Here is a 16,758-nt window from a genome sequence, read left to right as displayed (position 1 = left end):
TAATCATGTAAATATAAATTTCATTTAATATATATAAATATGGAAAAGTTCGGGACACTACAATATCAAAATGAAAAGTTATTGATTTTTCGTCAGCTTTCCAACGACATGCATATCATATACCTTATCCTAGTAGCATATGTATTAAATTCAGGATTCATCATAAACTATCTAACGACAATATTAAGAGTACAAGCATGCATAATCTTATATACTCGAGCACTAGTCAAGGATACACTATTAATATATAAAAGTTAGGTTATGAGTGCTCACGTATCAATATTGAGATTCAATATTGCAGGAAAGGTACGTACACGTAACGGAGATGATAAAAACTAGTTTAACTTACGAGCAATACCGCTGAACCATACCCATAACCTCCATAGCTATAACTCATAATTTCCTTAGCTCTATCCCGCTCCAAAAACCCGTTTTGAAATAACTCGCTCATGACCTCGTCGAATTATTTTATGTATAATACCACTAATGATAATACTCCTAACCATAAGATTAATAATGATATTAATCTTAATAATAATAATAATAATAATAATAATAATAATAATAATAATAATAATAATAATAATAATAATTTAATTATATGTAATGAGAGCAAATAGATTGATGAATGAAATATGAAATGAATTCGGCACCCAAACTTCGCGTTTTATAGCACTTGACCTCTCTCCCCTTGTCATGCGATCGCATGGGTTAGGGGTGCAATGGCCATGCAATCGCATGGCCTAGCTAGACTGTACCCATTCCTTTAACTTGTAGTTGCCGACGGTTTTATAATATATAATATATTTTTATATATTTAATTTATATAATTAATCATATATTATATTATATTTACGTGTATAGTTAAATTGTAAATTTAGTTCCAACAACTCGTGCATTTTCACTCGACTTATGTCCTGGTTCTGGTTTCTTGAACGCATTTTCGTACGCTTAGAAAACTAGCACTTTACGTTACGCGACGTGTACCTTTAACAATAATTAGACTTAATCATCGATAGACTATATTACCCAAAGTATAACTTAATCATTTAAGTGTTTTGGTCATTTGCTTCTATAAATCATCGTCTCGTTATATATCAAAGTGTTTAATTCAAAACGTTTTATATCTAAGTTAATATTATATTTTGTAAATATATATATATATATATATATATATATATATATATATATATATATATATATATATATATATATATATATATATATATATATATATATATTATCATTTAAAACATAAACTTGTACAAATTATATATATATATATATATATATATATATATATGTATGTATATATATATATATAATTGAAATATTTATGTAATAACATAATATTTAGTTTTTGAAAACTAATTATATTTCAAAGATCATTTTTATTTCGTTTAGAAAATATCATAACACGTAACGTTTTACACTTTAAAACTTAATTTGATATAATTCATTTATACGCCAACATTTGTTTTTAACATTTTACTAGTTTTAAAAACACGTTTTTATTTCTCGTTATATCTATCTATATTTCATTGAATCACAGATCGTTGTTATGGATAATTTGTCAAAAGGTTTCTAGAAAGATTCTGAAATTCAGGATAACGTTAAAACCTTTATCCTTATTAAAATGGCTTGGTAACAAATTGTCAAAAGTGGTTCTAAATATTTATAAAGTTATATTCGTTTTAAAAGAAGACGTGACACTCTTAATAGTTATGTATAATTCCTAAAGTTTATAACAATAAAAGATAATGATAATAACTTTAATAATTTACTTCTTGACATATCGTAAAATGCGTTAATCTTTCGAAATATATCGTAGCACGTTTTATATCTTTAAAACAATATATATATATATATATATATATATATATATATATATATATATATATATATATATATATATATATATATATATATATATATATATATATATATATAAATGTGATTTAATATATATAGCATAAAACTTTAAATAGATTTCAAATTACATTTTAAAATGTTTTAGCAATAGAATTCTTTTAGACTGAAAACGTTCTCGTACGTTTGGAACTAGATCAAATAATTATTATAACGCTTCTTCTTCTAAAACTAATTATATGCGTAACCTAATACTAGAACTTATGTTTATTTTTAATCCTTATAAGTTTATTTTAACTTGTTTGATAACAATCAAGCGTTACTATATCTATTAATTGTATTCAAAACCGCTTATATATATATTCAATATACTTTGTCTATATATACACATTTCACATAACGCGTTTTATTACGTAGATGTTTATCTAAAATGAATAAGTATATAATTATAAGTTTAATACCTTGTTAACGTTCTCTAGTCATATAATAAATTTCATAACTTATTTTCATATCAATCAAACAGTTTAATGTTTTATTAATATATCTCAATTTAATAATCACACATATGTATATCTTCATACATATCTATTTACACATAATTGTTCGTGAATCGTCAAGAGCAGCCGAAGGGTAATTGATTACATGAACACATTTCAAAGTTTTTGAGATTTTAACATTACAGACTTTGCTTATCGTGTCGAAATAATGTAAAGATAAAGTTTAAATTTGATCGCAAATTTTCGGGTTGTCACAGAATCATCGCGTTCCATTTAGAAACTCAGCATGACTTACTGTAATATAATCACATTGATCAAGTGTCATTATATTATACTAACTCATGCTTCAGTTCCCAACACTACTTCAAAAACATTCATACTTCAAACTCGAAGGTTTTAGAATTTAGAAACTCAACAGTTTCCTTTATGATGTAATACAGATATCGCGAAGAGATAAATGATTTCAGATAAGAATAGCTATGAAAATGTCTTCAGAAATATTGAGGATATTTATAATGAAAGATACAATGATGTCTTAGAATTTTTAATATCAGAGGATGATGAAGAATATTGTCCGCAAGGGTTTAGAGTCAGGAGCAAGGTATTCGTTAATGACTTCAGTAGATACTGAATCATTTAGATTCTTTGAAGGCAGGTTTAGTCTTTGTGATTTATCCACAACCTTCTTCATAGTTTGCTCAATCCGTTTTTCAGTTACAAACCTTCTCTTTTTCTGAGCTTTGCCAACACACTATTCTTTATCATCAAGTTTTTTACTGTTAAGGTCGTTTGCAGTTTTTGCTGCTTCATCAGCATTTTTCAAAATTTCGAGAACTAGTTCTCAGTTTAGGGTGTTTTTCAGAAACTTCACATTTGAAGTATGTAAGTCTAGGAGATGGACGTTTTATGTATATATATAACTGTAGACATGCTGCGGGATTTCAAAATACTGATTGCTGATTCTCGATAATTGGTATGGAAATTTTCGTTACAAGGTGCGGATGAGTATATGATAGGGTTTCAATGAATATAGTGATTTTTCTGAAAGTCAAAGATTAATGAAGCTGTGTAACAACCCCAACCAAATCGCAATCGAACCCGCTTGAAATATAACAAAAAAAAAATTTTGTTTGATCAGCAAATGGCGCGGCGCGCCAGAAGGCCACGCGGCGCGCCATTCTGGTCTGTCCCAAAAGTCTTGAAATGCGAAAAAGATTGGCCACTTCCCGACATAATTAGACAAAACGCTTTTAACAACATATTCAAATATGTAAAACTAACACATTCCATTAATAAAATGAGTTTTACGAAGCGGGGCCCACATCAGCCGTTTTACGAGTTTAATACAAAATATGAGTTTCGACCATCAAAAAGTTTAAGTACCAAACTACACTACGAGCATGGTGTTTGGGATTAAACTACCCAAGTCTCGGTCAAACTCCAAAAGCTAAATATCTCAAAAGCGTTCTCTAACAACGACGGTATCTTTAATCCAAGATGATGCCATTACCCTTGTCCACAACCGAACCTATAAAAAGGTAAACAACGAGAGGGTAAGCAAAGCTTAGTGAATGCAATAATTACACATACATATATATAACTCATCAATTTGCAATCACATTCACCAAATACCTCATACGAACTTGTAACTCAATTAGCATGTCATCGTACCCAAAACACTTAACAAGTCGTACATTAACACAAAACCGCAGTAGCATATACTCAACACAATATATATATATATATATATATATATATATATATATATATATATATATATATATATATATATATATATATATATATATATATATATATATATATATATATATATATATATATATATATATATAAACAATATGCTAAATAAACGACAATCTCAATATGGTTAACCATAAACACTATGGTGCTACCGGCTCGTGGTTCACACCATACGCAATTGAGTCATACTCTTTTATAGTGCTACCGGCTCGTGGTTCACACTCGATGCTACCGGCTCGTGGTTCACGTCTTATTTTATAGTGCTACCGGGTCGTGGTTCACACTCGATGCTACCAGCTCGTGGTTCACATCTTATCGCACACATGTTATGGCACTACCGACTCGATGGTTCATACCATAACACCCACAAATAAACGCGTCATATACACATACGTATAATTACTCCACTCACCTCAAAATCACTTGTGAAAGATAATCAAGCTCGGAAATCTTCAATGTAATGTACCTATTACATTATACATAATATCAATCACAAACTCAAGTTGGTCAACCAACTAAAACTCCATTCTAGTGTTATCTTGACCAATGGTGCAATTTTGACCCATTTACACCCTTAACCCTAATATTTGGGTTAACATCTGAAATGTCCCGTTCATATTGATTATAAACGTTCCATATTAATTGATTTCGTCGCGAGGTTTTGACCTCTATATGAGACGTTTTTCAAAGACGGCATTCATTTTTAAAAACAACCATAACCTTTATTTTATCGATAAAGGTTTAAAAAAAATTACGTAGATTATCAAATAATGATAATCTAAAATATACCGTTTACACACGACCATTACATAATGGTTTACAATAAGAATATATTACATCAAAAATAAGTTTCTTGAATGCAGTTTTTACATAATATCATACAAGCATGGACTCCAAATCTTGTCCTTATTTTAGTATGCAACAGCGGAAGCTCTTAATAATCACTTGAGAATAAACATGCTTAAAACGTCAACAATAATGTTGGTAAATTATAGGTTTAACCTATATATTATCAAATCATAATAATAGACCACAAGATTTCATATTTCAATATACATCCCATACATAGAGATAAAATTCATTCATATGGTGAACATCTGGGAACCGACATTAACAAGATGCATATAAGAATATCCCCTATCATTCCGGGAAATCCTTTGGACATGATAAAAACGAATTCGAAGTACTAAAGCATCCGGTACTTTGGATGGGGTTCGTTAGGCCCAATAGATCTATCTTTAGGATTCCCGTCAATTAGTATATCGGTTTACTAATTCTTAGGCCACCAAGCAAAAGGGGCATATTCGGCTTTGATCATTCACCCATATAATGTAGTTACAATTACTTGTGTCTATTTCGTAAAACATTTATAAAACTGCATGTATTCTCATCCCAAAATATTAGATTTTAAAAGTGGGACTATAACTCACTTTCACAGATTTTTACTTCGTCAGGAAGTAAGACTTGGCCACTGGTCGATTCACGAACCTATAACAAATATGTACATATATATCAAAGTATATTCAAAATATATTGACAACACTTTTAATACATTTTGATGTTTTAAGTTTATTAAGTCAGCTGTCCTCGTTGGTAACCTACAACTAGTTGTCCAAAGTTAGATGTACAGAAAAAAATTGATATATATTATCTTGAATCAATCCACGACCCAGTGTATACACGTCTCAGGCTAGATCACAAATCAAAGTATATATATTTTTGGAATCAACCTCAACCCTGTATAGCTAACTCCCACATTACTGCATATAGAGTGTCTATGGTTGTTCCAAATAATATATACACATGGGTCGATATGATATGTCAAAACATTTGCATACGTGTCTATGGTATCCCAAGATTACATAATATATTAGAATACATGTATAATACAATATAAGTTAGCTAGGATATGATCAATATAGATTTGTTACCAATTTTCATGTAGCTACAACAAGCAAAATTTTCCAATCTTGTTTTACCCATAACTTCTTCGTTTTAAATTCGTTTTGAGTTAATCAAATTGCTATGGTTTCATATTGAACTCTATTTTATGAATCTAAACAGAAAAAGTATAGGTTTATAGTCGGAAATATAAGTTACAAGTCGTTTTTGTAAGAGGTAGTCATTTCAGTCGAAAGAACGACGTCTTGATGACCATTTTGAAAAACATACTTCCACTTTGAGTTTAACCATGATTTTTGGATATAGTTTCATGTTCATAAGAAAAATCATTTTCCCATAAGAACAACTTTTAAATCAAAGTTTATCATAGTTTTTAATTAACTAACCCAAAACAACCCGCGGTGTTACTACGACGGCGTAAATCCGGTTTTACGGTATTTTTTCGTGTTTCCAGGTTTTAAATCATTAAGTTAGCATATCATATAAATATAGAACATGTGTTTAGTTGATTTTAAAAGTCAAGTTAGAAGTATTAACTTTATTTGTGAACAAGTTTAGAATTAACTAAACTATGTTCTAGTGATTACAAGTTTAAATCTTCGAATAAGATAGTTTTATATGTATGAATCGAATGATGTTATGAACATAATTACTACCTCAAGTTTAGTAGGTAAACCTACTGAAAGTGACAAGAAATGATTTAGCTTCAAAGGATCCTTGGATGTCTTGAAAGTTCTTGAAGCAGAATCATGACACGAAAACAAGTTCAAGTAAGATTTCCACTCAAAATAAGATTGTTATAGTTATAGAAATTGAATCAAAGTTTGAATATAAGTATTACCTTGTATTAGAAAGATATCTTACTGTAAATAAGAAAGATTTCTTGAGGTTGGATGATCACTTTACAAGATTGGAAGTAAGCTAGCAAACTTGGAAGTATTCTTGATTTTATGAAACTAGAACTTATAGAATTTATGAAGAACACTTAGAACTTGAAGATGGAACTTGAGAGAGATCAATTAGATGAATAAAATTGAAGAATAAAAGTGTTTGTAGGTATTTTTGGTCGTTGGTATATGGATTAGATATAAAGGATATGTAATTTTGTTTTCATGTAAATAAGTCATGAATGATTACTCATATTTTTGTAATTTTATGAGATATTTCATGCTAGTTGCCAAATGATGGTTCCCATATGTGTTAGGTGACTCACATGGGCTGCTAAGAGCTGATCATTGGAGTGTATATACCAATAGTACATACATCTAAAAGCTGTGTATTGTACGAATACGAATACGGGTGCATACGAGTAGAATTGTTGATGAAACTGAACGAGGATGTAATTGTGAGCATTTTTGTTAAGTAGAAGTATTTTGATAAGTATCTTGAAGTCTTTCAAAAGTGTATGAATACATATTAAAACACTACATGTATATACATTTTAACTGAGTCGTTAAGTCATCGTTAGTCGTTACATGTAAGTGTTGTTTTGAAACCTTTAGGTTAACGATCTTGTTAAATGTTGTTAACCCATTGTTTATTAAATCAAATGAGATGTTAAATTATTACATTATCATGATATCATGATGTATTAATATATCTTAATATGATATATATACATTAAATGTCGTTACAACGATAATCGTTACATATATGTCTCGTTTCAAAATCATTAACTTAGCAGTCTTGTTTTTACATATGTAGTTCATTGTTAATATACTTAATGATATGTTTACTTATCATAATATCATGTTAACTATATATATAGCCATATATATGTCATCATAAAGTTTTTACAAGTTTTAACGTTCGTGAATCACCGGTCAACTTGGGTGGTCAATTGTCTATATGAAACCTATTTCAATTAATCAAGTCTTAACAAGTTTGATTGCTTAACATGTTGAAAACACTTAATCATGTAAATATCAGTTTCATTTAATATATATAAACATGGAAAAGTTCGGGTCACTACAGTATCTACCCGTTAAATAAATTTCGTCCCGAAATATTAAGCAGTTGGAGGTGTTGACGTATCTTCTGGAAATAAGTGCGGGTATTTCTTCTTCATCTGATCTTCTCGTTCCCAGGTGAACTCGGGTCCTCTACGAGCATTCCATCGAACCTTAACAATTGGTATCTTGTTTTGTTTAAGTCTTTTAAACTCACGATCCATTATTTCGACGGGAACTTCGATGAATTGAAGTTTTTCGTTGATTTAGATTTCGTCTAACGGAATAGTGAGATCTTTTTTAGCAAAACATTTCTTCAAATTCGAGATGTGGAAAGTGTTATGTACAGCCGCGAGTTGTTGAGGTAACTCAAGTCGGTAAGCTACTGGTCCGACACGATCAATAATCTTGAATGGTCCAATATACCTTGGATTCAATTTCCCTCGTTTACCAAATCGAACAACGCCTTTCCAAGGTGCAACCTTAAGCATGACCATCTCTTCAATTTCAAATTCTATAACTTTTCTTTTAATGTCGGCGTAGCTCTTTTGTCGAATTTGGGCGGTTTTCAACCGTTGTTGAATTTGGATGATCTTCTCGGTAGTTTCTTGTATTATTTCTGGACCCGTAATCAGTCTATCCCCCACTTCACTCCAACAAATTGGAGACCTGCACTTTCTACCATAAAGTGCTTCAAACGGCGCCATCTCAATGCTTGAATGGTAGCTGTTGTTGTAGGAAAATTCTACTAACGGTAGATGTCGATCCCAACTGTTTCTGAAATCAATAACACATGCTCGTAGCATGTCTTCAAGCATTTGTATCGTCCTTTTGCTCTGTCCATCAGTTTGTGGATGATAGGCAGTACTCATGTCTAGACGAGTTCCTAATGCTTGCTGTAATGTCTGCCAGAATCTTGAAATAAATCTGCCATCCCTATCAGAGATAATAGAGATTGGTATTCCATGTCTGGAGATGACTTCCTTCAAATACAGTCGTGCTAACTTCTCCATCTTGTCATCTTCTTTTATTGGCAGGAAGTGTGCTGATTTGGTGAGACGATCAACTATTACCCAAATAGTATCAAAACCACTTGCAGTCCTTGGCAATTTAGTGATGAAATCCATGGTAATGTTTTCCCATTTCCATTCCGGGATTTCGGGTTGTTGAAGTAGACCTGATAGTTTCTGATGCTCCGCTTCGACCTTATAACACGTCAAACATTCCCCTACGTATTTAGCAACATCGGCTTTCATACCTGGCCACCAAAAATGTTTCTTGAGATCCTTGTACATCTTCCCCGTTCCAGGATGTATTGAGTATCTGGTTTTATGAGCTTCTTTAAGTACCATTTCTCTCATATCTCCAAATTTTGGTACCCAAATTCTTTCAGCCCTATACCGGGTTCCATCTTCCCGAATATTAAGACGCTTCTCCGATCCTTTGGGTTTTTCATTCTTTAAATTTACCTCTTTTAAAACTCCTTATTGCGCCTTCTTTATTTGAGTAGTAAGGTTATTGTGAATCATTATATTCATAGATTTTACTCGAATGGGTTCTCTGTCCTTTCTGCTCAAGGCGTCGGCTACCACATTTGCCTTCCTCGGGTGGTAACGAATCTCAAAGTCGTAATCATTCAACAATTCAATCCACCTACGCTGCCTCATGTTTAGTTGTTTCTGATTAAATATGTGTTGAAGACTTTTGTGGTCGGTATATATAATACTTTTGACGTCATATAAGTAGTGCCTCCAAGTCTTTAATGCAAAAACAACTGCGCCTAATTCTAAATCATGCGTCGTATAATTCTGTTCGTGAATCTTCAATTGTCTAGACGCATAAGCAATTATTTTCGTTCATTGCATTAATACACAACCAAGACCTTGCTTTGAGGCGTCACAATATATCACAAAATCATCATTCCCTTCAGGTAATGACAATATAGGTGCCGTAGTTAACTTTTTCTTCAACAATTGAAATGCTTTCTCTTGTTCATCCTTCCATTTAAATTTCTTCCCTTTATGCGTTAATGCAGTCAAGGGTTTTGCTATTTTGGAAAAATCTTGGATGAATCTCCTGTAATAACCAGCCAGCCCTAAAAATTGGCGTATGTGTTTCGGAGTTTTCGGGGTTTCCCACTTTTCAACGGTTTCAATCTTTGCTGGATCCACCTGAATACCTTCTTTGTTCACTATATGACCGAGAAATTGAACTTCTTCCAACCAAAATGCACACTTTGAAAACTTAGCGTACAATTTTTCTTTTCTCAGCAACTCTAGCACTTTTCTCAAATGTTCTTCGTGTTCTTGATCATTCTTCGAGTAAATAAGTATGTCATCGATGAAATCAATGACAAACTTGTCAAGATATAGCCCACACACTCAGTTCATGAGGTCCATGAACATAGCTGGTGCGTTAGTCAGTCCAAACGGCATAACCATAAACTCGTAATGACCGTAACGCGTCTTAAAAGCAGTCTTTGGAATATCATCCTCCTTCACCCGCATTTGATGATACCCAGAACGTAAATCGATCTTCGAATAAACAGACGAGCCTTGTAGTTGATCAAATAAGTCGTCGATTCTCGGTAATGGGTAACGGTTCTTGATGGTAAGTTTTTTCAACTCTCGGTAGTCGATACACAACCTAAATGTACCATCCTTCTTCTTAACAAACAAAACAGGAGCTCCCCACGGTGATGTGCTTGGTCGAATGAAACCATGCTCTAAAAATTCTTGTAATTGGCTCTGAAGTTCCTTCATTTCGCTGGGTGCGAGTCTGTATGGAGCACGAGCTATTGGTGCAGCTCCTGGTACAAGGTCTATTTGAAATTCAACGGATCGATGTGGGGGTAATCCCGATAATTCTTTCGGAAAAACATCGGGAAATTCTTTTGCAACGGGAACATCACTGATGTTCTTTTCTTCAGGTTTAACTTCCTCGATGTGTGCTAGAATGACGTAACAACCTTTTCTTATTAGTTTTTGCGCCTTCAAACTACTAATAAGATTTAATTTCGCGTTGTTCTTTTCTCCGTACACCATTAAAGGTTTTACTTTTTCACTCATAATGCGAATCGTATTTTTGTAACAAACGACCTCTGCTCTCACCTTTTTCAACCAGTCCATGCCAATTATTATATCAAAACTCCCTAACTCGACTGGTATTAAATCAATTTTAAACGTTTCATCCCCCAGTTTAATTTCTCTCTCCCGACATATATTATCTGCTGAAATTAATTTACCGTTTACTAATTCGAGTAAAAATTTACTATCCAAAGGCGTCAATGGGCAACTTAATTTAGCACAAAATTCTCTACTCATATAGCTTCTATCCGCACCCAAATCAAATAAAACATAAGCAGATTTATCGTCAATAAGAAACGTACCCGTAACAAGCTCCGGGTCTTCCTGTGTTTCTGCCGCATTAATATTGAAAACTCTTCCACGGACCTGCCCATTAGTATTCCCCTGATTCGGGCAATTTCTAATAATGTAGCCCAGATTTCCACATTTATAACAAACAGCGTTGGTATTACTTGCTCCGACACTATTCGTTTCGGCATTACTTGATCCGACATTATTTGCTCCCTTAGTTCTATTAAACTTTGGTCCGTAGACCTCACACTTTGTCGCGCTATGACCATTTCTTTTACACCTGTTGCAAAATGTCGTGCAAAACCCCTGGTGATTTTCTTCACACCTATGACATTGCTGTTTTTGATTTTTGTTGCCGTTGTTGTTATTGAGGTTGTTGTTCGAATTGTTATTGTTGTTGAAACGGTTGTTGTAGTTGTTATTGTTGTTGGGATGTTTGTTGTAGTTATTTTTAGGATTGCGGTTATTGTTGCGATTGTTGTTGCGGTTGTTGGGATAGTTGTTGCGATTTTGGTTGTAATTGTTGTTGTTGTTGTACTGGTGACTCTTGTCAACGTTTTCCTCCCACTTCCTCTTGAGTTGTTTCGTGTTGGCTTCTTCAGTCGCATGCTCGTTAATTCTTCCCTCGATCTTATTTATGAGTTAATGAGCCATTCAACTTGCCTTCTGTATAGAAACGGGCTCGTGTGAACTCACATCTTCTTGAATCCTTACTGGTAACCCTTTTACAAACGCGTTGATCTTCTCTTCTTCATCTTCGAATGCTCCCGTACATAATAGCCACAACTCTGTGAATCGTCGTTCATATGTGGTAACGTCGAACCCTTGTGTTCGTAACTCTCTAAGTTCTGCCTTGAGTTTATTGACTTCATTTCTAGGACGGTACTGCTCGTTCATCAATTGCTTGAATGCCGACCACGGTAGTGCGTAAGCAGCATTTTGTCCTACCTGTTCAAGATAGGTGTTCCACCACGTTAACGCAGTACCTGTGAAGGTATGCGTAGCGTACTTAACTTTGTCCTCTTCAGTACACTTACTTATCGCAAACACCAATTCGACTTTCTCGGTCCACCATTTCAATCCAATTGGTCCTTCGGTTCCAATAAATTCCAAAGGTTTGCAGGCAGTGAATTCTTTGTATGTGCATCCTACACGATTTCTTGCGCCGTTAGCTGCATTGCTAGATTCAGAGTTATTGTTGGTATGTAGCGCAGCCTGTACTGTGGCTATGTTTGCAGCAAGAAAGGTACGAAATTCCTCTTCGCTCATATTCATGGTTTGTCGAGTCGTCGGTGCCATTTCCTTCAAAATAGCCAACTGAATCAAGTTAATCATACAGAATATTAAGAGTAGTCAATAGTATTTCGTAGCATAATATGAACTCATTTATAAAAGCTTTTTCTTCTTAATAGCGTTTTATAAGTTTAAATTCGGGTACTACCTACCCGTTAAGTTCATACTTAGTAGCTAATATACAATTCAACTACTACAATTCCATATGAAAAACTGATTATAATAATATATCACATACAAATATTTTTCAAACTTACAACTTCGCTATATTACATATAACATGAAATATAGTACACTTTGATACAGGACAGTTTTGAAGATAAACCTAGTTAATACGCAAGTTGTTCAACAAAGGAAATAAAGACACATAATTCATAAGTCCAGAAACAAGTCATGCATTCTGGTTTTACTAAGACGACTTCCCATCCTTGTTCTTGTGGAAAATAACCATTATGACCATTGGCTAGGCAGTATGTTGTAATGTCGTCAAAAGGACGAGGGTTTCGTAATGTCCAACAGCCCCGTAATAATCTAAAAACCTTGTTTCTCACCCCAACTACTGAATCCGTCACTTGTGGGAAGGTTTTATTTAAAAGTTGCAATCGGATGTTCTTTTTCTCACTTTGGTAAGAAGCGAACATCACTAACTCGTAAGCATGTTAGAAGCTCTTTCTAATTTACGAAATCCTATGTTGGGATATGCTTAGTCAAAATAGGTTCTTAACCCGTAGCGTAAAATTGCATTTGGGTTCCCCGCATTTAATGCTTTAAATAAAACACGGCGTAACTTACGGTCTCCCCAATGTGATATACCCCACCTATCAAAGGAAAGCCTTTTATAAACTAAGGCATTTCCGGGAAGTCTTTCAAATGTTTGACAAGTTAATTTCGCCATAACTAAATGTGCTGATGAATTCTGACCGACTCTAGACAAGATTTTCTCAATCATATCCTCTGGTAGGTCTTCTAAAATATTCGGTTGTCTACCCTTAACGTCCATATAAAGTTCATCGGGGTTGGAATCGGGTTTCTCTATTTTTATACCTTTTCCCTTATTATTTTCTTTCTATTTATTAAATTGGGTCGAGGTAATTTCTATAACATCATCAGAATCCTCATCGGGATTCGATTCATCAAAAAATTGGTAATCCTCCCAATATTTTGCTTCCTCGGCGGAAACACCATTGGCCATTATTAACTTTGGTCCGTTGGTTGAGGATTTTCTTTTATTTAATCGATTTACTATAGGTATCAATATTTCTTCCTCCGGAACCTCTTCTTCTTCTGGTTCCTCCTCTTCCGATTCCTCCTCTTCCGATTCCTCCTCTTCTGGTTCCTCTTCTTTCGGTTCCTCCTCTTCCGGTTCCTCTTCGGGAATTTGTGAATCTTCCCAAAATATATTCGACTCTTCATTATTATTAGGTGAATCAATGGGATTTGTACTAGAGGTAGACATCTATCACACAATATCAAACACGTTAAGAGATTAATATATCACATAATATTTACATGTTAATAAATATAGTTTCCAACAAAAAAAAAAAAGTTAAGCAATCGTTTTTGAAGAAAAACACGGTCGAAGTCCAGACTCACTAATGCATCCTAACAAACTCGGTAAGACACACTAATGCAATTTTCTGGTTCTCTAAGAGCAACACTCGGATACCAACTGAAATGTCCCGTTCATATTGACTATAAACGTTCCATATTAATTGATTTCGTCGCGAGGTTTTGACCTCTATATGAGAAGTTTTTCAAAGACTGCATTCATTTTTAAAAACAACCATAACCTTTATTTTATCGATAAAGGTTTAAAAAAAATTACGTAGATTATCAAATAATGATAATCTAAAATATACCATTTACACACGACCATTACATAATTGTTTACAATAAGAATATATTACATCAAAAATAAGTTTCTTGAATGCAGTTTTTACATAATATCATACAAGCATGGACTCCAAATCTTGTCCTTATTTTAGTATGCAACAGCGGAAGCTCTTAATAATCACCTGAGAATAAACATGCTTAAAACGTCAACAAAAATGTTGGTGAATTATAGGTTTAACCTATATATTATCAAATCATAATAATAGACCACAGGATTTCATATTTCAATATGCATCCCATACATAGAGATAAAATTCATTCATATGGTGAACACCTGGTAACCGACATTAACAAGATGCATATAAGAATATCCCCTATCATTCCGAGAAATCCTTCGGACATGATAAAAACGAATTCAAAGTACTAAAGCATCCGGTACTTTGGATGGGGTTCGTTAGGCCCAATAGATCTATCTTTAGGATTCGCGTCAATTAGTAGATCGGTTTACTAATTCTTAGGCTACTAAGCAAAAGAGGCATATTCGGCTTCGATCATTCACCCATATAATGTAGTTTCAATTACTTGTATCTATTTCGTAAAACATTTATAAAACTGCATGTATTCTCATCCCAAAATATTAGATTTTAAAAGTGGGATTATAACTCACTTTCATAAATTTTTACTTCGTCGGGAAGTAAGACTTAGCCACTGGTCGATTCACGAACCTATAACAAATATGTACATATATATCAAATTATATTCAAAATATATTTACAACACTTTTAATACATTTTGATGTTTTAAGTTTATTAAGTCAGCTGTCCTCGTTAGTAACCTACAACTAGTTGTCCAAAGTTAGATGTACAGAAAAAAATTGATATATATTATCTTGAATCAATCCACGACCCAGTATATACATGTCTTAGGCTAGATCACAATTCAAAGTATATATATTTTTAGAATCAACCTCAACCCTGTATAGCTAACTCCCACATTACTGCATATAGAGTGTCTATGGTTGTTCCAAATAATATATACACATGGGTCGATATGATATGTCAAAACATTTGTATACGTGTCTATGGTATCCCAAGATTACATAATATATTAGAATACATGTATAATACAATATAAGTTAGCTAGGATATGATCAATATAGATTTGTTACCAATTTTCACGTAGCTACAACAAGCAAAATTTTCCAATCTTGTTTTACCCATAACTTCTTCGTTTTAAATCTGTTTTGAGTGAATCAAATTGTTATGGTTTCATATTGAAATCTATTTTATGAATCTAAACAGAAAAAGTATATTTTTATAGTCAGAAATATAAGTTACAAGTCATTTTTGTATGAGGTAGTCATTTCAGTTGAAAGAACGACGTCTTGATGACCATTTTGAAAAACATACTTCTACTTTGAGTTTAACCATGATTTTTGGATATAGTTTCATGTTCATAAGAAAAATCATTTTCCCAGAATAACAACTTTTAAATCAAAGTTTATCATAGTTTTTAATTAACTAACCCAAAACAGCCCGCGGTGTTACTACGACGGCGTATATCCGGTTTTACGGTATTTTTTCGTGTTTCCAGGTTTTAAATTATTAAGTTAGCACATCATATAGATATAGAACATGTGTTTAGTTAATTTTAAAAGTCAAGTTATAAGGATTAACTTTATTTGTGAACAAGTTTAGAATTAACTAAACTATGTTCTAGTAATTACAAGTTTAAATCTTCGAATAAGATAGTTTTATATGTATGAATCGAATGATGTTATGAACATCATTAATACCTCAAGTTTAGTAGGTAAACCTACTGGAAGTGACAAGAAATAATTTAGCTTCAAAGGATCCTTTGATGGCTTGAAAGTTCTTGAAGCAGAATCATGACACGAAAACAAGTTCAAGTAAGATTTCCACTCGAAATAAGATTGTTATAGTTATAGAAATTGAATCAAAGTTTGAATATGAGTATTACCTTGTATTAGAAAGATATATTACTGTAAATAAGAAAGATTTCTTGAGGTTGGATGATCACTTTACAAGATTGGAAGTAAGCTAGCAAACTTGGAAGTATTCTTGATTTTATGAAACTAGAACTTATAGAATTTATGAAGAACACTTAGAACTTGAAGATGAAACTTGAGAGAGATCAATTAGATGAAGAAAATTGAAGAATGAAAGTGTTTGTAGGTGTTTTTGGTTGTTGGTATATGGATTAGATATAAAGGATATGTAATTTTGTTTTCATGTAAATAAGTCATGAATGATTACT

This window comes from Rutidosis leptorrhynchoides, chromosome 3, assembly GCF_046630445.1.
Source record: "Rutidosis leptorrhynchoides isolate AG116_Rl617_1_P2 chromosome 3, CSIRO_AGI_Rlap_v1, whole genome shotgun sequence".
NCBI lineage: Eukaryota > Viridiplantae > Streptophyta > Magnoliopsida > Asterales > Asteraceae > Rutidosis > Rutidosis leptorrhynchoides.
Note: the sequence above shows the minus strand (reverse complement) of the source record.